Genomic DNA, 17,309 nt, shown 5'->3' with positions numbered 1-17,309 from the left:
AATTTCCATAAAGTTCCCTAAAAAGCAAAATATGACTTTTTATTAGCTCTCCATTTCCTCTAAGCCAATAAAAGCCATATTCCAGACATTTCTGTGCTTGTAAACAGATTCCTGGTCATCACTAAGAAAGAACAGAACTGTGTATTCCAGTTGTCGAGCCATGTCTTTGTGAGACTGCTCAGAAGAGTTTTGCTGAGTTCTGGTTTGTGTCTTACCAGGATTGTAGAGTAAACCACATTCTTTATTTTACTCACAAGCTTCTTAATATTAATGCCAATAACTTTGATTTGCTGGCACCGACCTTATACATGCCACTTTAAATCTCAAAAGAATACTGCCTAATGGCTTTAAATCAGGCCAGTTTTAAAGGTGAGGAAATTGAAGAGGGATTAAAGGATTTGTGTCAGGAGGAGTTAAGATTCAAACTAATCATTATCTGATATCAGATTTCCCTCCTCCCCCCCCCACCCCCTTTTTGATCATTGGGCTTGAATTCAGGACTTGGGCACTGTCCCTTTTTGCACAAGGTTAATATGCTACCACTTTGAGTCACAGCTCCATTTCTGGCTTAATTTGAGATTATATTTTTGCTTATCTGGAAAATCTTTTATTGGAAATCTTTTTAAAATATTTTATCAGAAAGGTTACATAAGTAAGGTAATGAGTGCATTTCTTTTTAAATACTGTTACCCCTCCCTGATTTTCTCCTGCTTACCCCTCCCTACTCCCCCCAGTTGTTTAGTTAATTTCCAACATAGTGTCAAGTGAATATCATTGTTGCATTAGTTCATCCTTTATCCTGCTGTTTCTGTGATTCCCTTTTCCTTCTATGGATTGGTACACTTATATACAAGACAAAGGGTACAGAAAACTAAAACAGAAAAAAAAAGAAATAACTCCTACAGAACATAATAAGAAGCTCTTGTTTCCAATTCTTGGAGTTCATGTTGATATGCTTCATTATATATGGTCCTATGCACCTAGCAATTGGGCTATTGAGATCCCCTGTTAAGAATATCATAGACATATTCTAGTTATTACAAATAATCTAGTTATTACAAATAAGGGAAACCATGCAACCTAGTTTTCTTTGGGCCTGGCTTGCTTTACTTAATATAGAACTGAAGACCCAGAAGACAACCTGCAGACTTATGGCCACCTAATCTTTGATAAGGGAGCCCCCAAAAACAGGATGGAAGAAAGACAGCCTCTTTAACAAATGGTGCTGGCAGAATTGACTAAAGACGTGTAGAAAACTGAAGTTAGATCTTATATACATACCATCCTGCACCAGACTAAATTCCAAATGGATCAAAGACTGAGGTAAAAGCAGATACCCTAAAAATATTACAGGAACGAATAGGACAAACACTAGGGCTCCTTGGCACAGGTTGAAACTTTCTTAATAAAGACCCAGAAATAACAAGCCAAGGAAAGATTGGATAAATGGGATTGCATTAAACTGCAGAGTTTCTGCATGGCAAGGACATAGCTAGAAGGATAAATAGAAAGTCCACAGACTAGGAGAAGATCTTCACTAGCTAAACAATAGACCAGGGCTTCATATCTAAAATATACTTAGAGCTCAAAAAATTAAATCTCCCAAAGACAAATCCACAAAAAAACAACCACCCCATTAACAAGTGGGATAAAGACTTAAAGAGAGACTTCTCTGAAGAGGATATAAGAACGGCCAGTAGATACATGAAGAAATGCTCAACTTCTCTGGCCATAAAAGAAACACATATCAAAACAACATTGAGATTCTACCTCACCCCAGTTAGAATGGCCATTATCAAGAAAAATCTAATTACAACAATGGTGGTGGGATGTGGCCAAAAGGGGACGCTACTACACTGTTGGTAGGAATGTGAACTTGTTTAGCCACGCTAGAAAGCAGTATGGAGGTTCCAGACTAAACATAGAGCTTCCCTATAACCCAGCAATCCCACTCCTGGGCATTTACCCAAATGACTACAAATAAGGCCATACTAAAACTACCAATACAACCATGTTCACTGAACCATTATTTACCATAATTGAGATATGGAACCAACCCAGATGCCTCTCAGTAGCTGAATGGCTCAAGAAGATATGGTGTATATACACAATGGATTTCTATGTTTCCATCAAAAAAGAGTGACATTGCCCCATTTATAAGGAAATGGAAAGATTTAGGTGTTAGAGATAAGGGTCTTGTGGTTTTTCCTGCCTAGGCTGGCTTCAAACTCAGATCTTCAGATCTTAGCCTCTTGAGTAGCCAGGATTACAGGTGTGAGTCACCAGCATCCGGCTTCAGATTCTTTTTTTTTTCTGCCTCCACAAACCACTCCCTAGTGTCACCATCAGCCTGAAGTGGTTACATCTTTGTGACCTCTTTTCCTTGAGCCAGACTGAGGGACTCATATCTAAGAAGCAGACCCTGGAGGAAGATTCAGTATGCTACTTCTGAAAAGCCATTGACTCTTTAAGCTCTTGGATCACGTGTTATGGGGGAGGCCATCTGCGATGTGGTGGAGGGGGGGCCATGTGGTAAGGAGCTAGGCCTCCTGCCAAGTCAGTGAGTGAGACATGTCTGAAGGTCATTCTGTAGCCTAGTGGAGCTTCCGGATGACTGTAATCCGTGCTACTGTCTTGACAGCCTCAGGACAGGTCCCAAGCTAGAGCCATCCAGCTAAACACTAAATTACCCACAAAATAGTAAGCATTTACTGTTGTTTTAAGCCACTGTATCAGCCAAGGTACTCTAGATAAACACAGGTTTAGAATACATGTGTATATGTGTGTGTGCATTTATATAATAAATGTGCATGTATGTATATATAATAGAATGTAGATATTCATTATACATACATTTTTTCTTTTTTCCATTATTTATTTATTTATTGTTAGTATATTTTTATTGTAAAGATACTGTACAGAGGGGTTACAGTTACATGAGTAAGGTAATGAGTACATTTCCTATTGAGCATTGTTACCTCCTCCTTTGTTTTTCCCCTACCAGCCCTTCACTCCCCACCTCCCCAACTCCTCCCTCCCCACCTCAAAGTTGTAAAGTTCATTTTCAACATAGTGTCTTGTACATCTCATTGTTACAATGGATCAACCTGTATCCTTATTTCAGCATTTTGTTATTTCCTTTCCCTTCCCCAAATTAGAAAGATGTATATATAAGATGCAGGGCACCGGAATCAAATACAGTGAAAACAGGTTATACCATGGGGGAAGAACATACAAAAGAAAAAAAATCACATAGTACATTATTTTCCCATTATTTAGAGAATGCTTTATCAGATTCTGTAATCAAACCTGCTTAATAAGACCTTACATATTTAATACAGTGTGTTTATACATTTTTATAGGCTCATCTGGCCTTGTTTTAAGGATACACACATATACACATACACATACAAATATATATATATATATATATATATATATATATATATATAAGTATATATGATACGGTCTTGTTTTAAGACTTTCTTTGTCCTTTAAAATGTTGCTGCTTTGTTTTATACTGATGCAAACAACAAAAACAAAACAAAACAAAACAAAAAACCTGCAACTTCTGGGTCAGGTCTAGAAGTCTGCTTCTTAGATATGAATCCCTCAGTCTAGCTCAAGGAAAAGAGGTCACAAAGATGGTGATGGTGATGGTGACACTAGGGAGTGGTTTGTGGAGGCAGAAAAAAAGAAGCTGAAGCCGGATGCTGGTGACTCACACCTGTAATCCTAGCTACTCAGAGGCTGAGATCTGAAGATCTGAGTTTGAAGCCAGCCTAGGCAGGAAAAGCCATGAGACTCTTATAGTCTAGAAGAATGAATTCATGGACACAGAGGGCGAAGTAAAATGGCAAAGATTTCTTGGAGGAAAGTATAAACAAGCCTCTGCTAGACTGTAGGGTTCCAAGAGAGGACACTGCCTGGGCCGCATTGTGCAAGAGTTAAAAAGTTATCTCTAGGAGAGAGCTACATGATTCCCAAGATCATTGGACCATCTGAGGACCATTTTAGTCCCCAGATCCAATCAGGCTCCATGCTACATGTGCTTTCCCTGAATCCTTTAGCTCCCTGACTACTGGATGCCTATTCCATACTCTCTCTCTCTCTCTCTCTCTCTCTCTCTCTCTCTCTCTCTCTCTCTCTCTCTCTCTCTCTCTCTCTCTCTCTTCTGGAGTGCAATCAGCCCATGTTCATGTGCAAGTCTTTCAGGGGCAATGGGTCATGATATGATGCCTGGAGCCCTGCGTATGTGACTGCTCATGGCCATGATGATGTGATGTCCAGAGGCTCGCAAGCAGGACAGCTCAAGGCCATGATGAGAGAGAGAGAGATACAGCACCTTTATGAGCGGAGACCTTGGTCCTGATTGCCTAGTCAGGCTTTTTTTCTGCCCTCAATACATTTCCCCAAACTCTTTGGGCTGTCTCATGCCTTTGATTCCTTTCTTCCTTTTCCTCCCTCCTAAAGTTCTCTTCAAATATCTGAGGACCTCACTTGTTCTTTCATGTTTAGGGGACAGGCACTCACTCACCAAGGGCTTGGGCGGGCCAATGAGGGACGTGAGGGCAGGGCCTGAGGACACACAAGGGCTTCCTGCTGTAAAGTCCCATCGTCCGTCATTGGTGCTCTTTTCTCTGGCTGAGTTCTGGGAAAGCTTCCTCGACCCCCCTGCCTTGAGGATAAGGGAACCTGGGAACCTGCGTACTAGGGTTCTAAGGCAAATGTAACATCACTCAGCCACCAAAACAATGGAGCTTACTTCCTACCTTTATTCTCATTTGACTTCTTCAGCCTTCTATTTTAGGAAGAAAAGGAAAACTCTCCCTGGCTTCTCCAGGTGAAATAAGTCCCTTTCACCTGGGTCTATGTGGACACATGTTCCACGTTTTCCGATTTTCAGGCCCCCTCTCCTCCCTCAGCTCCTCCCTGAGGTTCAGTCTGGATGTCTAGATGGGGCCGTGGTACAGTGAAGGCTCTGGGTCCCATGTGTTACCATCTGATCCCCTTTTGTCCTTGATGAAGAGAGACAGGCTGGATGTGACATGGCTTCTGGTCTGTTGAGGTGTGACAGTCTCTTTCATAGCTCCAATCACTTGTGTCTTATTTTGAAGTTGCACCACCCTGTTGCTTCTGTGTCTTGGGTCCAAACTTCCACCAATCCACAGATCCCCTGTACCCATTGAGGCAGAGAGATTTGTAAAGCTACTGAGCTACCAGAGACTATGAGGGTTTGAAAGAAAAACCTCAGGGTCCCCGCACCCAGCCTTCTTCTAACAAAACGTTCCTCCAGCCCCAGGCGTACCGAAGATAGAAAATTCTGATGTTCCCTTTTACTTTAACTCATTTAACATGCTCTGTTCAAGAATTTGTACAGAACAGGAAAAGCAGGAATAGCTAGCAGCTATTTCTCCCCCTCTTCCGTTATCTCTTCTCTTTCCCACTCCTCCAGAAACAGCAAGAGAGCTGTATTTCTTCCTGCTCGAAGACTGTCCCCTTGTGTCACAAATCTCCCATATCAAGAGTAGTTGTCTTCCCCTCATTTTGGGACCAGAATGGTAAATAGTTACAAGGGATTTTTTTCACCTGTTAAAATGTTTTCAAAATGCTGTGTGTGTGTAACATATCCATGCTGTTAAATATCCTTACAGATAAGCTTTGCTGATATTTGCAGAACTGCTGAGTGGAGGGAAAGAAAAATCAAAAGCACTGGATGCTTATTGTTACTTGTTGAGAGGGGTAATGACATAATAAACCGTTATTCTCTTTTACACCAATGTAGTCTGTTTAATGTGATTAACCAGAAGAGGATCAGAGTGAAATTCTAGACCTGCACCAAAGAGCAAATCAAGGCAGGCAGTTGTGCCCGGTGGTGGGAGGAAATAAGGGAGTAGTCACCAAGCACCTGGCTGTAGTAGCTATCTAGAACATAGGAAGGAAAGTTCTAAAAGAGGAGAAGAAGCCCTATGGTGATAAGGAGCCATACTTTTGGTCTCCATCATTCTTCAGGAAATCACTAAAAGCTAGAGGTCAAAGTAAATTGGAATTTGGGGCTCATGATCTAAACCAAAATCTTCCTAAGCACTTCTAGGAAAAGAGAATCTATGAAACACAGACACACACACACACACACACACACACACACACACACACACACACACACACACACACACACTTTTCTCTGAATCTCTGACCATTTGGTACCTTAACCTTCCTCCTAATAATGCTTCTATAATGCATCCAGCCTTACTTAGACCTGCTGTACCATTCATTGGTCTTGGCTTGCAGTCACTTTCACTTCTGCTACTTCCTAAGGCATCCCTAAGCCTACAAGACTTTCTTAAGCGGCTCTGACCAGGGAGGGTTGAACATAGTGTCTTACCTTGCTAGCTTGGATAATGTCTTGTTTGGTAAGAATTTGCGAGTTTGAGTCTTTTCCCACAAGAAAGGCCACATGTACCACTAAAACTTAACTGAAAAAAGAGTATCTGAGATAGGGACCTAGGCAAGAGTATTTTTAAACATTCCCTAATGTTTATTTGTGAAGTTTTATAACAAGTAATTGTATAGTTACAGAACATTTGAATGAGAAGTACATAGAACCCCCATAATGAGTTGTGAGCCCACATGGATACATTATGATTAACAAATGATGGTAGTTTTGATATTTTATGAAGGCATAGATCTACCATTATAGTACCATATAGAATAATTTCACTGTCCTAAACATCTCCAGCCCATCAATTTTTATCCGTCTCCCTTCAAGCCCTTAAAAAAACTTCTCTCTTTTCACTGTCTTCATAAATGTACTTTTCCTGAAATTTCACATACAATCATGCAATACACAATGACATGTCAGTCAACAACAGACCACATACACAGCAATGGTCTCACAAGATTATATGTAACAGGGCTGAAATATTCCTGTTGCCTGGCAACATAAGCCACTGTGATGTCATAGGGAGATGCATTGCTCATTTCCATGTAGTGTAGACCAGCAGACTGCTGCCAGTTGTAGAAATGTCTAGCACACACTACTACATGCAGTATATAGAATATCATCATCATAATTGCTATTGGTTTATATATTTACTATATATTTTTATTGTTGTATCTTAGTTATATGAAAGGGTTTTACTGTGGTATTTCACATGTGTTGGTATGGTACTTTGCACAGATTAATGTCCTTTATAGCTGTCTCTTTCCCTGTTTCCCTTTCTGTGTATTTTTCAACAGCTTTCAGTAGTGTGAGTTTGTGTTTTTATTTAATGCCATCTTCATACACAGTCACAACATATTTTGATATTGTTTACCCACCATCATGCTTTTTTCCTTTTTCTCCTTCCTCTCATTTGCCTCAAGTGATCCCACAATGACAATTCATTTATGGATAGATATGTATGTATATATACAGATACTTTTAGGTTTAGATTCTATATATGGAAGACATCACCTTTGTCTTTCTGAATCTGGTTTATTTCATTTAACATTACAATCTCCAGTTCCATCCATTTTCCTGTAAATGACATAATTTCATTCTTCTTTATGGCTGAATAACACTCCATTGTGCATGTATACCACATGTTCTTTATCCATTCATCAGTGCAAATGCTGAGTCTACAGCTTGGTTATTGTGAATAGTACTGCAATAAACACGGGTGTACAAGTGTTTCTATTGTGTCCTTCCAAAAGTGGTATCACTGGATTATATGGTAGTTCTAATTTTAGTTGTTTTTTTAAAAGAGCCTCTGTACTAATTTCCATAATGACTACACTGATTTACATGTTCACTAACTGTATAAGGGTTCTTTTCTTCTCATATCTTATTTTTGAATGATTGTTTTAGAGTATATTCCTTCTACTTAAAGAAAGTTGACTATAAACTTTGACTTGTACTAGTTGTGTGTATCACATGTCTACCACTCACTTGATTGCTTCATGTTCTCTGTGCTTGACTTGCTCTAGTGTAATTTTGGTTTTCATGGTCCCCAAGTATACAATATCAACTGCGTGTGTTCTCAGAAAGAAGTAGCATTGAGTGATTGACATGAAAATGAAATTAAGATAGAGTAAAAACTATAGATATGGAAAATCAGTGGTTTCTCTTCAGTCAGCCATGTCCCATTCCACTACAATCATCAAGAACAAGGAGAATCTGGTGGAAGCTGTTAAAGGGCCTGTTTCATTAAATGCAACAAGACTGGCAAAAATTCTAGAAGGTTCTATGAGAAGATAGTTCTAAATCACCCAACTGAAGACCAGAGACTCTGGAGATTATGTGTACCATGATGATCACAGTCAAAGCAAAAGTTTGTCTACTACATTGAAATACAAAGCAAGATCAACTGTGGTGTTGCATTTCCTGCTAGCTCTGGGTGGTTGAAGTTGTTCAAGGATCATTATTCATTACAGGATGTGAGAGTGAGTCTGTGGGTCCTGACATAAAGGCAGTTGAAGAGCTTCTAGAAGCTCTAGACACGCTATTGTGGAGGGAAATCTTCAGGAAAAGGATGAAACCTCCTTATTCTATAAATAGAAGCCTGAGAAAGGTAAATTTACATAAAATTATTTACTGTTGATGAGGCAAATGCTTTGTCAATAATAAATTGACTTTCCCAATTTGTCAATGCTATCCATGTAAATTCACAAAAATATTTTTATTCCTTCAATAAGAGAGAGGAGAGAAGAGAGAAGAAGGAGGAAGAGATGGGAGGGAGGAAGGGAAAGAGAGAAAGAGAATATATATATATATATATATATATATATATATATAGAGAGAGAGAGAGAGAGAGAGAGAGAGAGAGAGAGAGAGAGAGAGAGAGAAGCCAGGGACATAGTTTACCCTACAATAGATGCTTCCAAATGACCTACTTTCTCCAAATAGGCCCCACTGCTCTGGTATCCAGCCTCTCCCAATAATGCTATCTAATTATGAATCCATCAGTGAGTGTATTAATCTACTGATTAGGTGAGAACCTTTGTGATATAATCAACTTTCAATGATTGTATCTACTAGGTGTGTGTGTTGGGCAGGGGTCAAACCTTTAACAATTAGACCTTTTGGGTCAGATAAGTTGATGTTAGGGGAATGAACCCCAAGATAAGTATTCAAATGCTTTTTTTTCTTTCATGCAATTGTTCCTAACATATTTATAAGATGATTTCTTTGTTGCTTTGTATGTCCCTCCCCCCACAGTGTAACCCCTGCTTTCACTGTATTTGATGTTGGTATAATTTGTGGAGAGGAAGGGCAAAAACAAATCGTTTAACTAGGGATACAGGTGGACCCATTGCAACAATGAGATGTACAAGTTGTTATGTCAAAAAACAACTTTACAACTTTGGGGGGGGGGATCAGGTGGGGGGAGGTGGGGGGAGTATGGGAAGGGGAAACAATGAGGAGGCAACAATGCTTGATAAGAAATGTATCTTATCTTATGTATCTTATCATTATCTTGCCCATGTAATTGTAACTCCTCTGTACGGTATTCTCACACACACACACACACACACACACACACACACACACACACACACACACACACACACACACACACACACACAAACCAATTAGACCTTTTGGGGGAACATTTCTTATTTTAAATTGTCACATCATTTTTATATGGAAGGAAAAATATGTGAATTTTTTGTATCCTTTGTGTACAGCATGGGCAAAGTCTTCAGCAGGGTTCAAAGTCCTAGGCCTCAGTATCCCCTCATCATCCATCACTGGCTCTGCCAGGAGCCATTTCTGGTTGTGACGGGGGGTGGCCAAATGTGGCTCGCTGCACATTTCCTTCCCACTGGTCCCAGAGATCCTGGGAAAGCTGTCATCACAGATCAGAAATGGAAAATACTCTGTCATGTCATTTGTTTGCTGTCGAATGAAATACCCACAAAGCAATGAGACAGGAAGATGGTCAGCCTGATCTGGGGCCCACAGTTCCCAAGGTGGAGAGTCTGGAAACAGAAGGTCGAGTATGGAGACAATGCCCCAGCAAGAGTTGTCCGCAGGAGCAGCGGCTGAAGGCTGTGTCGCTCACAGCTCTTAACATGTTCCGGACCTTCTACAGCCTGGTCTGAATTTACTGTTCTGTTTCCCCCCATAGGCTTAATGTCTCTCCTACAAGCTGGGATTCATTGAGAAACTCATGGAATCTCTTTAAAGTACTTTTAACTAGAATTCTGCAATGTATGCATATTTTGCTAATAGAGGAGGGAGGGAGCTATGTTGATGGATGGTGAAACACTTAGGTCCACCAGTTTACGGTGATATCATGGCTCTTTAATCTAACCCAGCTGTCACCACCCTCAAAGGGGAGTGGGGCATTGATCCCACAAAATCAGCACCCCTGAGTTGAGAGAGGTGACCTAGAGCTCACAACTGGAGTAGCGGGGCCTTTTCCTCTATAGACATCATCTCTTTGGTATCATTATTTGTCTGGTCCTGGTGTTATAGTTCCAACTAGAGCTCTCTGGGTGATACCTGGATGCACAAACTCTCCAACTAGAGAGGAAACAAGGGATGGCAAGTGGATGAAAGGTAAATATGACTGTGTGTGAAGCCACTTGGGGGGGGGGAACTGTGGCTGAACACAAGCCAGAACACTTAATTTCTTCACAGTGTGTGTGTGTGTGTGTGTGTGTGTGTGTGTGTGTGTGTGTGTGTGCTAAAACCTACTGAACATAAAATGTTTCATTTCAATCATTTTCAGTAGCTTCAAGTACACTCCCAAGGTGATGTAACCATCACTACCATCCATCTTTAGATCTTTTCATCTTCCTAAGCTAGTCTGCACACTACACACTAACTGTCTGATTCCTCGTTCCAATCTCTGCTGACATTCTTCTCCTTATTGTCTCTATGAATATGATCACCCTTAAGTAGCTTTTTTTTTTTTTTCCAGTCGTGGGGCTTGAACTCTGAGCTTGGGTGCTGTCCCTGCGCTTTTCAGCTCAAAGCGAGCACTCTACCGCTTGAGCCACAGCACCACTTCCGGTTTTCTGGTGGTTTATCAGAGATAAGAGTTTCACGGACTTTCCTGCCTGGGCTGTCTTTGAACTGCCATCCTCAGATCTCAGCCTCCTGAGTAGCTAGGATTGCAGGTATGAGCCACCGGCGCCCCGCTAGGTAGCTTTATTTTTTGTTTGGTGCCACTCCTGGGGCTTGAACTCAGGGCCTGGGAGCTGTCACTGAGCTTTCCTGTTACTCCTATCACTTGAGCCACAGCTTGAAGTCCAGCTTTTTGGTTGTTAATTGATGATAAGAGTCTCATGGACTTTTCTGCCTAGGCTGGCTTTGACCCACAATCTCAGATCTCAGCCTCTTGAATAGCTAAGATTATAAGGGTGAGCCACTAGTGCCCTGCTGCTCTAGGTATCTTGATTGATGAGAAGCATACAGTATTTATGTGGTTTTCTTTGTGTGGGTAACTAGTTTATTTCCCTTAGTATAAGGTCTTCAACTTCTGTTCACATTATAGTATATTTAGAATTTTCTTCCTTTTAAATGCAGAATGATATTCCTGTGTGTATGTGTGTGTGCATGCATGCATGACTGTGTTTATTCATTTTTCTATCAATGGACATTTGGTTTGTATTCTCCACCATTAGGCTGTTGTGAATAATTCTGTTATGACCACAAGAGTGCAAATGCCTGATTGACACTGTTTTCATGCTATTGGATGTTTACTCAGAAGTGGAATCATATGGCAGCTCTATGTTTGTGTGTGTGTGTGTGTGTGTGTGTGTGTGTGTGTGTATGTGTGTGTGTGTGTGTGCAGGTTCTAGAGTTTAAACTCAATGCCTGGGGACTGTCTGAGCTTCTGTGCTCAAGGCTAGTGCTCTTCCACTTGAGCCACAGCTCTACTTCCAGATTTTGGGTGGTTAATTGAAGATAAGATTTTCATGGACTTTCCTGCTCAGGCTGGCTTTGAACTGGATCCTTAAATCTCAGCCTTCTGAGTTGCTAGGATTACAGGCTATGTTTAACTTTTTTGAGGAGCTGTTATACTATGTTCCACAAGTAGCTGCATGTTTTCATTTTATGAGGCCAATATTACAAGGGCTCCAATTTTTTTCCATATCATCACCAGCAGTTTTTATTTTTTATTTTCTATTCTGAAATGTTAATGATATGTTTTGTGAAACCCAATATATCAAAAAGATTATTTCCACATGTAGTAGAAATAGAAGTTATACACAAGAGCTGGGAATGTGGCTTAGTAGCAGAACGCTTGCTTAGCATGCATGAAGTCCTGGGTTCAATTCCTCAGTACCACATAAACAGAAAAGGCCAGAAGTGGCACTGTGACTCCAATGGTAGAGTGCTAGCCTTGAGCACAAAAAGCTCAGGGACAGGGGCTGGGAAGGTGGCTCAGTGGTAGAGTGTTTACTTTGCATGCATGAGGCCCTGGGTTCAATTCCTCAGCACCACATAAGCAAAAAAAGCTGGAAGTGGCACTGTGGCTCAAGTGGTAGAGCGCTATGCTTGGGCTGAAGAACTCAGGGACAGTGCCCAGGCCCAGAGTTCAGGCCCCACAATTAACCAAAAAAAAAAAAAATCTCAGGGACAGTGTCAGGCCCCAGGACTCTTAAAAAAAAAAAAAGAGAAAGAAATTATACATGATATTTTACATCTGTCCACATTCATATGTATTTTATTTTCCATTTTTCTGAGTGATTGTTTTGTAGAATGTGTTCATTATTTTTTATAATTATAAACAATGATGTACAGAGGGGTTACCATTTCATAAGTCAGGCAAGGTGTACATTTCTTTTTGGACAATATCATCTCTCTCTCTCTCTTCTAGTATATCTTTGATTTAGTGTATTATTTACAATTATTTCTTTTTTCTTTCTTTCTTTCTTTGTCCCCTTTGGTTTATTCCATGTTGTCACTGTTTTTGAATTCTGTACCTTGGTCTTATATATAAGTTTATCTGATTTGGGGAAGGGAAGGGGAGCCACAGAAATGGTCGGCCAAAGAGTGAGCCAATGCAACAGTGATACTCACTCGACACTATGTTAGAAATGAACTTTACAGCTTGAGGAGGAGAGGAGAGGGAGGGGAAGAAAATGAGGGAGGGGAAACACTGTTCAAAAATAAATATACTCATTACCATGTAACTGTAATCCCTCTGTACATCACCTTTCTAATAAAATGAAATAAAATATTTTTTAAAAAAAGAAAGAGAAAATTTTTGTTTTAGCTGGGTGCTAATGGCTCATACCTGTAATTCCAGCTACTCAGGAGGTTGAGATCCAAGGATCACGATTCAAAGCTAGCCCAGGCAGGAGACTCTTATCTCTAATAAACGACTCAGAAAACATTGAAAGTGGTGCTGTGGTTCAAGTGATAAGAGAATTAATTTTGAGCACAAAGAAGCACAGGGACAGTGCTCAAGCCCTGAGTTCAAGCCCCAGGACTGGCAAAAAAGTGTTTTATATCCTCTAAATTTAGCCTGTATTTTACACTTGGAGCCCATCTTACTTCAAAAGAACCAATTAGCAGCACTCAGTAGCCATATGAGTCTATTGACCACAAGTGTTGACCAGCTAGGTCTCCTGTGTACTCAAACTTTTTAATAGTAGTCGTTTTAATGGGCATGGAGTTCTATCTCATTGTGCTTTGACTTTCTTATTCTTAACCATTATTGATATGGAACATCTTTTCCTGTGCTTCTTAGTCTATCCTCTTTGGAGAAAAATCTCTTCAAATCCTCTGCTTGTTTTGAATGTCCTCTTTATAGCTCTTCTTGATTTGTGAGAACTCGCTACTTAGTCTGTATACTGATTTCATATCAGATCAGCAAACAGTTCTCAAACTTCATCTCTCACTGTGAGAGCTGTTCTATTTTAATTTCATGTCAGATATGCCCATCTTCAGTGTTTAACGATCGCAGCTGGCCTTTGGGAGCTGACCATCTAGACCAGGTGTCTTCTGTGTTTTACAGGTTTTCTTAGGATCTGTACCTGGGTAGGCCCACCATTCTTAATATTTTTTGAGTATTGCTGGATTCCCCTCTGACCTTTAGTACTTTTTTTGGTTAGGAGTTAAAATTTGTTTTATTTTTCTGTTTGAATGATTTATTTTTGTACGTAGCAAGTTGCCTATACTTTTGTTATTAACCACTTACACTATTTACAAATGTAGGATAAAACAGGGTTTGGATTTATTCTCCTAGGCAGTAAGTACTTTAAAACCATAGCACATTCTTGGAAGATCCAGAAGACCCTGTCATCTCTGAGTTTAGAAAGTAACTCCTTCTATCCATAGCCTGGGAGCTACAGTTACTACTTCCTTCAAAGGATCTTCACAGGATCCATGAGGCTCAATAAACACCAATGAGGAAGAGAGTTTAGTTTTCTATATAAATTTTTTCAGCACTTTTCTCTCTCTTCTCCTCTCTGCCTTTAAAAAATTTTGTTTAAAAAAATTCAATCTTAGCCAGGTACTGTCATCCTAGCTACTCAGGAGGCTGAGATCTGAGGATCACAGTTCAAAGCCAGCTTGGGAAGAAAAGTCCCTGTGAGACTCTCATCTCCAATAAAAACTACTCAAAAAAGCTGAAAGTGGTGCTGTGGCTCAAGTGGTAGAGCACTAGCTTTGACCACAAAGAGGCTCAGGAACAGTACCCTGGTCCAGAGGGATCCCCCCTCCCAGATAATCAATCCTTTCAGTTGTCATAGAACCAGGAAACGTAGAGATATTTTTGTTTTTAAATCAAAGAAGCATTTCTGATGATAGAAAGCTCTGTGTGTGTGTGTGTGTGTGTGTGTGTGTGTGTGTGTGTGTGTGTGTGTGTGTGTGTGTGTGTGTGTGTGTGTGTGTGTGTGTGTGTGTGTTGGTACTGAGGGTTGAATTCAAGGCCTGGGTGCTATTCCTTTGCTTTTTTTTGCCTAAGCCTAGTACTCTACCACTTTAGCCACAGCTCCACTTTTGTTTTTTTTTTTTTGGTTGTTAATAGGAGAGAAGAGAAGACTCAGACTTTTCTGCTTAGACTGGGTTTGAACTGGGATTCTGGATTACAGGCGTGAGCTACTGGCACCTGGCTTCTAAAGAAAATTTGAGGACCATGCTAGACCTCAATCTCTGAAAGAAGTATGAAACGTGGGAGCATTTTCTTACCAATTACTAAAGCAAAACTCATGGCTTCAACTCACTCATTTTAATTCACATGATCACGAACTCAAGTGTTCTCAAAAGACTAGTTTTATGTTTGTGTTTTCTTCAAACTCAGCTCTTGGTAGAACTGGTCTTTCTGCTATGACATACAAAACAAAAGCATGGCTTTCTGTTTGTACTTTTGAAAAAGTGACACATTTGATGACTAAGCCAGAAGTTTTGAAAAGGAGGAACAACATTCCAAAAGGTTACTTTAATTGTTTCTGACCTAAGGAAGATGCTGAACTTAGGAGAGAGTCTTTGTACCCATTACTGGCGTCTCATACCTACAATTCTAGCTACCTGGATAGCTGAGACTTGAAGGATCATGGTTCAAGGCCAGCGTAGGCAAAAAGGTTTATGAGACTCTTTCTAACTACCTAGTAAGTGCAAACTTCAGTTCAAACCTAGTGTTACCAAAAGTATCTTTAAATGTACAAGTGCACATACATACACTTATGCATATTATTTACACATATAATATAGATGTGCATAAATTCACTTATTTCTGTTATTGAAGATATTTCATGGAATGCATTTGTCTCTGAGACAGTTTTACTGATCATTTACTTGTTAGATATTTTCTCTTCTATGTCTGGGGGGAAAAAAAGAAACATCAGAAGTAAGTTTTACTTCGACCATGTATTTTCTTTTAAAGTACCAGCAGCAGGGACCCTGAAAGTCCTGAAAATTTATTTTTGAACATTGCTAATGTTGGGATCATTGTTTTCATTCTATTTTGTTTGGTAAGAAGTAAATCTGAATGAGCTGAACTACCCCCATTCATCTTCAGGCTTCTGGGTTTCAATGGTCCACAGATTGACAAGTCTTATGATGGTGTGGAAACCTCATTCGTCAGCTGCGACCACATAGTTTCCTCTTCTGTCCTTTACTCATTTTATTAGGAAAAAATAAATCTGCCCAATGCCAGAGATGCCATCTTTCTTGTTCTCTGTGTCTGCTTTGTTCTCTGTTTTTTGTCTTCTCCTGATATGAAACATAAGATGACTGGATCAAATGACCTTTGTCTTTTTTTTTTAAATGAGGACTAAAAAGTGATTTAGTGACTCAGTGATTCCATGAAAGACAGATAAATACCCTTTATGGGTGTTTAAAAGAACAAGGTTTGCCCAGCACTTAGCTTTTTAAAAGTTAAGTTTATTAGAGGGAGTTAAATCATAATAGCTTGGCATCAGGGAACATGAGGTAAAACTAGACATGAAAGACTATTTTAGTAGGAGTGACTTGAAATCACATGAACTCAGTGCTTCCACAAGAAAGCAGCCATGGAGAATTTTCCAAGGAAAATATGACTGGGTTTTACTTCTGGCGAATGCGCTCATGCTGACTTTAAAGGACCCCTGCAGCCAGCTCAGGAATGTGTGTCCAAGATGTTGACCAGTGTGTCCTACACCTTCCATAAAACTCGATACAGGTCATCAATGCAACCCTGCTCACCCATTGCCATTTTCCCTCCAGTTTTTGGCATCCAAGTGACCATCTGGGCCAACAGTTCATCCAGGGCTGGCATAATTTCAAATAACTTTGGCGGCCAGAGTACCAGTGGAAATGATTATTTAGTCTGTCTCAACATCTTGGAAGGAGAATGCCATTGTTTATGGCAAAAGACAGATGCCTGGGGCCTTAAGGCCATGTCCAGGCCATGGGCAGCTTGGAATACATAGATGAACACAGACTGGGTTTTCAAACTTCCATGCCTTCCCACCTGACATTCTTGTTGTCATTTCTGAATTGCACGTTCACCTTTTTCTTGGTGCTCATTAGTCTCTATGCGCTGAATTCTTTGTTAACACTGAAATGTCCTGAAGGCTTCCATCTAGAAGTAAACCTTCCACTTCCTTCTTCTTGAATTCAGAAAGTTTTAAGTTTGGGAGCCAAGTACTCATCCTCTCTCTCTCTCTCTCTCTCTCTCTCTCTCTCTCTCTCTCTCTCTCTCTCTCTCTCTCTCTCTCTCTCTCTCTCTCTCTCTCTGTCCTTCCTTTCTTCCTTCCTTCCTTCCTTCCTTCCTTTTTTCCTCCCCCTCTGTCTCTCTCTTTCTTTCTTTTGTTTGTGCCAGTATCCAGGCTTGAACTCAGGGCCTGGGCACTGTCCATGAGCTTCTTTTGCTCAAGGCTAGCAC

The 17,309-nt window shown here is 40.3% G+C and overlaps 2 protein-coding genes across 2 annotated transcripts in view; both read left to right on the top strand.

Moving 5' to 3' along the window:
- Cdnf (cerebral dopamine neurotrophic factor) overlaps positions 1–14,812 on the top strand; it is an 89,208-nt gene extending 74,396 nt beyond the window's left edge. The window contains exon 5 of the transcript XR_011365596.1: positions 14,757–14,812. The gene's annotated coding sequence lies outside the window, so the exon portion shown is untranslated. The remainder of the gene's footprint in view (positions 1–14,756) is intronic.
- The window catches only part of Fam107b (family with sequence similarity 107 member B), a 180,923-nt gene that overhangs the window by 35,338 nt on the left and 128,276 nt on the right, over positions 1–17,309 (top strand). The gene's annotated exons all lie outside the window — the stretch shown is intronic.

The sequence above is a fragment of the Dipodomys merriami genome, unplaced genomic scaffold (assembly GCF_024711535.1).
Source record: "Dipodomys merriami isolate MVZ:Mamm:240054 unplaced genomic scaffold, mDipMer1.0.p SCAF_4, whole genome shotgun sequence".
Classification (NCBI taxonomy): domain Eukaryota; kingdom Metazoa; phylum Chordata; class Mammalia; order Rodentia; family Heteromyidae; genus Dipodomys; species Dipodomys merriami.
The sequence above is the reverse complement of the archived record's forward strand: the minus strand, read 5'-3'. Positions and strand labels throughout refer to the sequence as shown.